This window comes from Alexandromys fortis, unplaced genomic scaffold (assembly GCF_014885135.2).
Source record: "Alexandromys fortis isolate MF-2015 unplaced genomic scaffold, M_Fortis_MF-2015_v1.1 scaffold_4, whole genome shotgun sequence".
Classification (NCBI taxonomy): Eukaryota; Metazoa; Chordata; class Mammalia; order Rodentia; family Cricetidae; genus Alexandromys; species Alexandromys fortis.
Genome location: NW_026067944.1, coordinates 12,696,452 through 12,706,033, shown reverse-complemented (window position 1 = coordinate 12,706,033; position 9,582 = coordinate 12,696,452).

The following is a 9,582-nucleotide window of genomic DNA, read 5'->3' as shown; positions in this document are numbered from 1 at the left end:
GAGAGGGAGGGAGGGAGGGAGCTGAGGTTGGTTTCCTGTGAATAGAGAGCATACATAAAGAGGTGAAAATGGTGAGGAGAGGGTTAAGGTTAAGGATTGACGATTCCTTGGCCTGGGCTGCTGCTGGAAATGAATGAGATGGAGATGCATGATGTAAAATTGCACAGGTAATAAATTTTAAAACGGTAAAAGTCTTGGCTATATTTAATCCAAATTCTATCCTCTCTACTTTCAAGAATCAGGGTTTTAAAATCCCTGCGCTACATGCTGATATAACTTAAATTTCAGCTCTGAAAAATAGAAAAACATTTTCTTTGGTGACTGACTTTAGCTAACTTAGTAACTTCTACTAACATATTTTTACTGCAAATATTAGGCCTTTAAACTTGTTGATATGATTACTTCACAATATATAGACATAAATGATATATATTCTATCTAACTATACATAGATTATTATTTCCTTTATCAATCTGCATTTAGGTTCTTTGTTTCAATATCTTAACTACTGTGTAGAATGTTAAAGTTTAGAAAAATGTAATTCCACCATCTTTTTGACACAATTATTGATTACATTTCTGCTTAGAGTAGATAGGCTATTTGCATATGTATTGTTCTGCAATACCTACATATTTTCTCTTAATGTCTATACTATTGTTCACTGACTTAAATAATGAGTAATAATATCTCTACTTACTCTCCTTACCACTCTATTTTATCTACATGATATCATAATAGTAATGCTAATTGAAGTGAGATGGTATCACATTTGTACTTTAATTTGTATTTTCCTATTATATAATATTACTGATGTTCTTTTTCCATATATTTGTTGACTTCTCATTTGGAAAACAAATATTAAAATTACTTGCCTGATTTAAAGCCTTTATTTATTTGATTTTGTTGCTGAGAATATTTTCTTTATATATTCTTTTGACTGGTCCATTGTAGAAGAATAACATTGAAACAACAACAGTTTCAATTGCTTCTTTATGTCACACACATGAAAATGCAAATCAACAAAAATATACATAAGTCACATTGCACATAGTGATTTCTTTTCTTTCTCTCTCTGTATCTTCTAAGAAATAATTTAATAAATTACACTTAACAAAATTGATAAAATCTATCTGAAATATAACAAACACATTTTAATTTGATATATTACATAAATACAAAAAGAGGGAAGTCAGATATATAATATTTTTTAATAATTTGGGTAATTCTCGTTTCGTATAGTAGGAAAAAGGTTCTGCTTAAATTGTACATTGCCTCATAATGCATAAATAAGAGAACTTAAATGTAAGAAAAATTTATATATTATTCAACCAATAAAACACATTAAAAGTCCAGTACTAGGAAGAATATAAATTATATAAAAATATCAAAAGCTTGCAGCATATTGTAAATATTGTTAACTATATTCATAGTTTAAAGACAAATAAATATTAATCAACAAAGCAGTGGAATTTAATATGTTATAATTTTAAAAGTAAGAATTGTGAATAACTAGAATGTAACAATTTTCTACTATATCAGGAATAAAAAGCAAATAATTAAAGGCAATATTAAATAAGAAACATATTGTTCAGTGACTGAATGAAAAAATTCAATATGGAAGAGGAAAAATATCTCTGAGAACAAGTAATAAAGACATATAAATGATGTTTTCTAACTCCATCCATTTTCCTGTATATTCAAAACTCCATTATTTTTTTTTTCTGATGTGTAGTACTCCATTGTGTAAATGTACCATATTTTCCTCATCCATTCTTCGGTCAAGGGGCATTTAGGTTATTTCTTGATTCTGGCTATGACAAACAATGATGCTATGAACATATATGAGCACATGTTCTTGTGGCACAATTGATCATCCTTTGGATATATACCCAAAAGTGGCATTAATGGGTCTTGAGAAAGGTTGTTTCCTAATTTTCTGAGAAATCACAACACTGACATCCAAAGGGGCTGTACCAGCTTGCATTTCCACCAGCAATGCAGGAGTTCTCCCTTTACCCCACAAGCTCTCCAGCATAAGTAATCATCAGTGGTTTTGATCTTGGCCATTCTTACAGGTATAACATGGAATCTCAGAATTGTTTTCAGTTGCATTTCTCTGAATATTTCCTTAGGTGTCTTTCAGCCATTTTAGATCCCTCTGTTGAGAGTTATCTGTTTAAGTCTGTACTCCATTTTTATTGGTTTATTTGTTCTTTTGAGGAACAAATTTCTTGAGTTCTTTGTATCTTTGTATCTTTTCCCATTCTGCAGGCTGTTTTGTCTTGTTGACTGTATCCTTTGCTTTACAGAAGATTTTGAGTTTCAGGAGGTCCCATTTATTAATTGTTTCTTTCAGTGCCTGTGCTACTTGGTTTCTTTAGGGAATGGTCTCCTACGCCAGTGCCTTCAAGTGTACTTCTCACTTTCTCCTCTATGAGTTCAGTGTGGCTGGCTTTATATGTTGAGGTCTTTGATCCTTTTGGACTTGAGTATTGTGCATGGTGATAGATATGGATCTATTTTTATTCTTCAACATGTTGATATCCAGTTATGCCAGTATGATTTGATAAATATGCTTTCTTTTTTTTTTTCAATTTGATATTTTTTGCTACTTTGTTAAAAATGAGGTGTTCAAAATCTGGTATTGGCATAAAAACAGACAGGAGGACCGATGGAATCATGTCTGCTTTCTTAAAGAAAGAAACAAAACACACTGAAGCAATTGAGTTCTGAAGTTATTCATATTGCATCTATACATATTTTAAGAGCAATAATGATGTGTATATTTAAGGATTTATTTCTTTATTTTCTAAAGCCTAATGTCTAATTTCTCTTACTTCTCCCCAGGTGTCTGTTATTGTCAACTTCCTGAAAACAATAATGGTGCCATAGAAGCTGTTCTAACTCATTAGATTGCTTTAGTTACACAGATAAGGATGATTATATACCTACCCACAGAACTCAGAAGATATTAATGAAATGAATCAGTGCCATCAAAAACTATGATGGCCAAGAATAAGAATTTGAAACATCCTACTTATTAAGCTACTTTAATCCTTTCTTTGTTACCAATATAATTTTCCTTAATTTGATTTTGGGAAAAAAAAGAGGTTCTATCTTTCAATCAAACCCTTTCTCATATAAGTGATAAAAAAAAAATCAAAAGTTAAATAGAGATTGAGAAAATAGTGCCATAATTTTTCATCGGAATAGTCACTTCCCTGCATCCTCAATATTTTTTTTCAATTGAATCTTCATTTATACCATAACTTTGGAAGCACTACTCTATGGATTATATTTCCTTAATTTTAAAGAATACTGTTTCTTTCCTTCTCTTCCTTTTATCACATTAGATTACCACACTAAACAAATATTTTAAGCAGCAGGATATACACCACCAGAGACTAGATGATATCTTTATGTCTGAGAACAAAAGAGCATGAAGATATAATTTTTTTTTAATTTCTCATAAAACAGGCATTTTGCCATCTAAATTTATTTCAGTGTCTCTGTGACTGTGTTAGTAATTTAACTAAATTAACACAAATTTTATTGAATACTTTCAATATACAGTAGGAAAAAATTATTGTAAGAATTTAGAATGACATTAGCTTCAGGCTCAGTGTGAACTCTACTGTATCCACAATAACCAAGTGAGTTCTTATTATGATATTCTCTCTCTCTCTCTCTCTCTCTCTCTCTCTATATATATATATATATATATATATATATAAAACATATATATAATGGAGAAAAATTGAATCAATAAATATATTTTTAAAAATAATATTTACTTCTTCTCTTAGGCAGGAAATTTGCATATACTGTGAGTTCATAAGTGTGTTAGTCCTGGTATGTTCTGAAGACAATGATTTATTCCCAACTCCTCCCCAACCTCAAGCTCTTACAATCTTTCCACTTGCTCTTTTACAACAGTCTGTGAGCCTAGGAAGTGAGATGTAATACAGATGTCACATTTGTGGCTTACCGATAGACTATAACTTATTCTCTGCACTCTGCTCAGTTAAGATGTCCTGTGTTTACTACTATATACTGAACACAGACTATTCTCTGAGAAAGTATGAGAATGCTATAATCTACAAATAATGAGATCAGTGTATACGCGAGTTGTATACTATGTTCATTTAGAAAAATATTATAAGCAAGAATGCCCCCTAAGGCTGTGAGTTCACCAATAATGGGTACTTAGGAAGACTCCTAGTACTAAGCATGTTTCTTCTTGTGTCACAATGCTTAAATCCAATCAGAAAGCTGTTGCTTACCACCCTAATATTTGTTTCACTATTGTGCCCATTAGTATACCTTGCCATGTCAGTCATTGTTGCCGTTCACATTGCACATAGCTGGGTAAGTCTGGTAAGAGTTTGGTATTGTTTTGCTTTGTTTTTGTTCTTCAACCGTAAAAGTACCTTCGAGTGCCATGTCATCTGTCTTTAGAGAAGAAGCTTCCAGGTCTATATAACTTGAGTTCTTAAAAATATCCTACAATCAAATAGTATGGTTTCTTCAGCAAAGAACTTTATTATGAAGTTACCGTTATTTGAGCTGGTTTTGGAATATCAGTAACCAAAAAGAAGGTACCCTCAATTGGAAATGGAAAAAAAAATGAAACGGAGCATACTGGCAGGATATTTAAGTGATTAATTATTTTGGAAGTATTGTTCAGATAACCATAGTGTTTGTGAATTTGTGAACTACATAGAATTACCATATACATAAAATAGCAATTCTGAGCATTCTGCCATGTCCTCTGGTACTTACATTTCCTATCCTACTGAGTCCCTAAGCATTGAGGGTTGAGATTGATCAAGATACTCTAGTGAATAAAAATTTATCGTATCTAAATGATATTTTAAGATGCATTTCAGATCATGAGATAATCCAGACATATAATTTCTGTATCACTGATTTAGAAAAGACTGAGAAATTTGTATTGTTTAATGCTAAACCTTGACATATTTCACATTAGTTAACTACAAAATTTAGATGGCAAGAAATGAAAATTCACTATATATTTGAATTTGGTCATGAATAGACATATTACACTGTTATACTATTTTTCAAAAAATATGTAAAATCACTAAAAATGTAAAAGTCATATAATGGTCATAGGACTTTTGGTTACCTATGACTTTCCCATCAACATTCATACCTAAAAACAGTGAAACTGAAACCATGAATGTCTATGCACAGAAAATATAACTTTTAATGGTGAATTTGAAAAAGCACATTTTACTAAACTGCAAATCATTTGAGATGAGATAATTTATCAACATTGTTAACTGCATCATGGGTAATTTAAAGACTTCAACAAGAGAATAAGAATATTTATTATAGGAGAAATACTACTATGTTATAGAATTCAAAGCAAATGTATTAAGTGATTTATTAAAATAAAAGCCTCCCTTATTTCATAAAACAAAAATAGGCAAAATTTTTAGAGGGTAGATAATGAGGATTCTAGAATTTATTCACCATAAGGTCTTGTCACAGCTACTTAACTCTGCTGCCACAGAATGAAATTGCCATAAAATATGTAAATAAGAGAACGTGACTAGTTTTTTTAAAGTGAATTTTGTTTACAGTTGAAAACAGTGAGTCTTAATTCAACAAACTCTGGTATAAAATAGGTAGAAAATACAATAAGTTATTAACATGTAATTTGGAGAATATAATAAAAGTTACTTTATGATATATTATTTCAAAAGATTAAATGAAGGGGTACAAAAGGTGGAATGATGTAACTACATGCAAAGAAAAGGAAGAGAGAGAAAATACTTAAACAGAATATAATCTGTTTCCAAAGAATTAAATGTTGTAGATAACAGTAAAATATTCCAACATAGATAACCATGTACTATTCTGAAACAGTATAATTTCTAAGCATGTTCTCAATAGTAATTCTTAAACCAGTAGGTATGTGTAGCTTTAAGTCTTCATTAAAGAAGCTTCTTTATATGTGGATGGGAATGACATAATTGCAGAAAACCAAAACTGGTCAATATGAAGAAAAAACTTACTCTATAGTCCTTACTTCTAGTGAAACAGCACAACACATTCTTTATCCCTAAGTCTTCGGGAACATCATGAAAGAGAGAGAAGAGACATTTTAAGACCCAGAGAACAGGACATCGGCTGAGAGACTGTGATATATATATATCTCATATATGCTTTTCCCAGGAGACCCCAACAGCATAATTTTCTAAATAAGACCTGACCAATGATAATACCAGTGGCTATACCAAGGTGAGTAGGGAGAATATCAGAGGTTCTATGTCAGTCAATCAATAGTTATAGACAATTAATGATTGCTAAAAGAGGTGGACACACTCTTGTACAAGTGTGATACAACTAATGGGTTACCCCATACTAAATACCTTGCCCACAAAAAACACATGAAATAAAAGCATAAAACAAACTTAACAAAATAAGCAGGTTGTATTTATATGTTTATATAAATATGTTTATGCTTCTTAAAGCAATACTTAAAGATAAAGAGGGGATTAAATTAATATAAACCAAAATGGTAACTCAAGCTATGGAATTAATATAAGCCAATGAAAGGTAACAAAATTAATTAATAACAAACAAAATATATTTTATTTCTTCAAATTATCTTTAATACTAGGAGCTCTTAATTATAAAGCTCTTAATTAGCAGCACAGTGGTGGCACACACCTTTAATCTCAGCACTCAGGAGGCAAGTGGATCTCTGTGAGTTTGAGGTCAACCTGGTCTACAATAAATAACTAGTTCCATGACAGGCTCCAAAGCTACAGAGAAACCCTGTCTCAGAAAACCAAAAACAAACAAAACAAAATAAGAAAACCTCTTAATTTACTAAAATATATATATCATTTTAAACTATATGCTATAAGTATGATAGTTTGATGTGTTTTGTCTCAAAATCTCAGTCACTTTAACACTTGTTTCCTAGTTGTTGGTAATGTTTGCATAGATTAAGTGGATGTGATCTTGTATGAAGGTGTATGACACTGAGGACAGGATGTGAATTTTTAAAACTTTTGTGCCATTACCAGTTTACCTTCTATGCTCCATGCTTAAAGATCAAGATGTGAGCACTCAGCTTGCTGTTGCAGCTATCATGTCTGCCTTCTGCTACACTTACTCCAGTCATAGTGATAGACAGTCTTCCCTCTAGAACCATAAATGCAAATATACCTTCCTTCCCTGAGTTGTCTTGGTCATGGTGTTTGAGCAGAACAATAGAACAGTACTAATTGAGAATGTAATGCTATAGCTTGTAATGGAAATGTATTTTATTAGTAATACATTTAATTGGTACAGGAAAGGCTCTGGAAATAATAATATCATCAACAACAATGTGTTACCTAAATAAAGGATATATTTAAATGCTCAGACATAAAGGAAGACTTTAATTATCTTTGATATATAAAAGCATATATCAAACTAGATATATAGATAACTAGAAAATCATTAAAGTTCTAGTGAAAATGAAGTATTTGCACTGTTTTATAAATAGTACATGACACAAAAATATATTGAACAAAAAAAAAGCAGTTCTGTTTCAGGATGTCTAGGAGGTACAACAATGCCAATAAATGGATGAGAACAGGAGATTGCTAGGAAGGAGGAAGCAAGATGTAATCTACTGGGCTGAGAAAGGTACCGAGTCTTGTGGCTAATGTAGATAAGAATAATGGGTTAATATAAGTTATAAGAGCTAATAAGCAAAAAAAAAAAGAATTAAAAAAAAGAGAATCAACAATCACAACAAAAGTATATGGTCTACTATGTTTATAGCAGCATTGTTTGTAATAGCCAGAACCTGGAAACAACCTAGATGCCCTTCAATAGAAGAATGGATGAAGAAAGTATGGAATATATACATATTAGAGTACTACTCAGCAGTAAAAACAAGGACTTCTTGAAGTTTGCAGGCAAATGGATGGAAATAGAAAACACCATCCTGAGTGAGGTAAGCCAGACCCAAAAAGAGGAACATGGAATGTTCTCACTCATATTTGGTTTCTAGCCATAAATAAAGGACTTTGAACCTATAATTCGGGTTCTTAGAGAAGCTAAATAAGAAGGAGAACCCAAAGAAAATCATATAGGCATCCTCCTGAATATTAAACTTCATCAGGCGATGAAAGGAGACAGAGACAGAGACCCACATTGGAGCACCGGACTGAAATCTCAAGGTTCAAATCTGTACTCTATTATATTACATTTGCTGTCTCTTTACTCTTTTTCTTCTCTTTCCCAAGCCTACATACATTTTTACACACAGTGTGACTTGTTTAGAAGTCTTTTATGTTTGAATCTGTCCTATTGTGTATCTGTAATCATTTACTTTCCAAGAGCAGTTCTTAAATGCTAAGCAGTGGCATGACTAGGACCAAGGCTGCTTTGCCTTTTGGCTCTGCCCAGTTCAACATGTTGGAGGCAAGTTCACTGTCTCTGCAACCCATGCACACTGCCCCAGTTCCAAGTATGCAGCAGATCTATGTTGTGCCGTTAAGCAGTTTGTAACACATTACTCACAAACACCATTTAAATGCTCAGTCTCCTGAAAGAGCCAGAGTTAGTGCTGACAGTAAGCTGCTCTTTCAAAGCTGTGGGTTTTTTTTTTCTTTTCTTTTTCTTTTTCTTTTTCTTTTTTTTTTTTTTTGTTTGTTTTATTTTACTACTGTTGAATCAGGAAGACTTTTTCTAAAGGAGCTGCAGCATGCTGCCAGCAAGCAGAGTCCATCCAAAAGAAATGCAGTTAAACTTTGTGGGTTTTTTGTTTGCTTGTTTTTTTAGTATCTAGAATTTCTTTCCAAGCTTCTTCAGGTTTTATGAGGATATAGTCAACCACATTGGTGTGCTAATTTGTTTGGAAAGGCTGATAGTCCATTCCTGGCTGCTTAGAGCAGAAATAACCACACAGAACCTGTAACAACTACAACACTGCTTGGCCTATTAGCTCATGCATATTTCTAACTCATTTTTATCTCTTAAATTAACCCATTTTTATTATTTTATATTTTACCATGAGGCTCATGGCCTACCACCAAGGTTTCAGCTGGCGTCTTCCATCGTTGTCCTCTGAAAGCTCCATGGTAGTTTCCTGATTCCACCTTCTCTCTCCTGTTACCCAGTTTAGTTTTCCCCAAGTAGGTCTATCAACCTACTTGGGATCAGCTCAAACCTCATCCCATGGAGGTCTTTGACTTGACAATGCTCAGGTGGAGATTCCTGGCAGGGTCCTGCTCCTGCAGAGGTCACTGGCATATGTCTAGTCCCATAGAGGTTGCTAGCTCAGGTCTGCTCACACAGAGGTTGCTGGTCTTGGCCTTGTCTGATGGAAGTCATGCACTCGGGCCTAATCTAGTGGGAGTCCAGTTTTTTTTGGGGGGGGGGTTAGACAGTATTTTTCTGTAAATTTTTGAGATAGGGTTTCTGTGTGTAGCTCTGGTTTTCGGGGCTCACTATGTAGATCAGACTGGCCTCCAATTTACAGAGATCCAACTGCTTTTCCCTCCTGAGAATTGGGATTAAAGACACATGCTACCACTGCCTGGCTTATTTAAG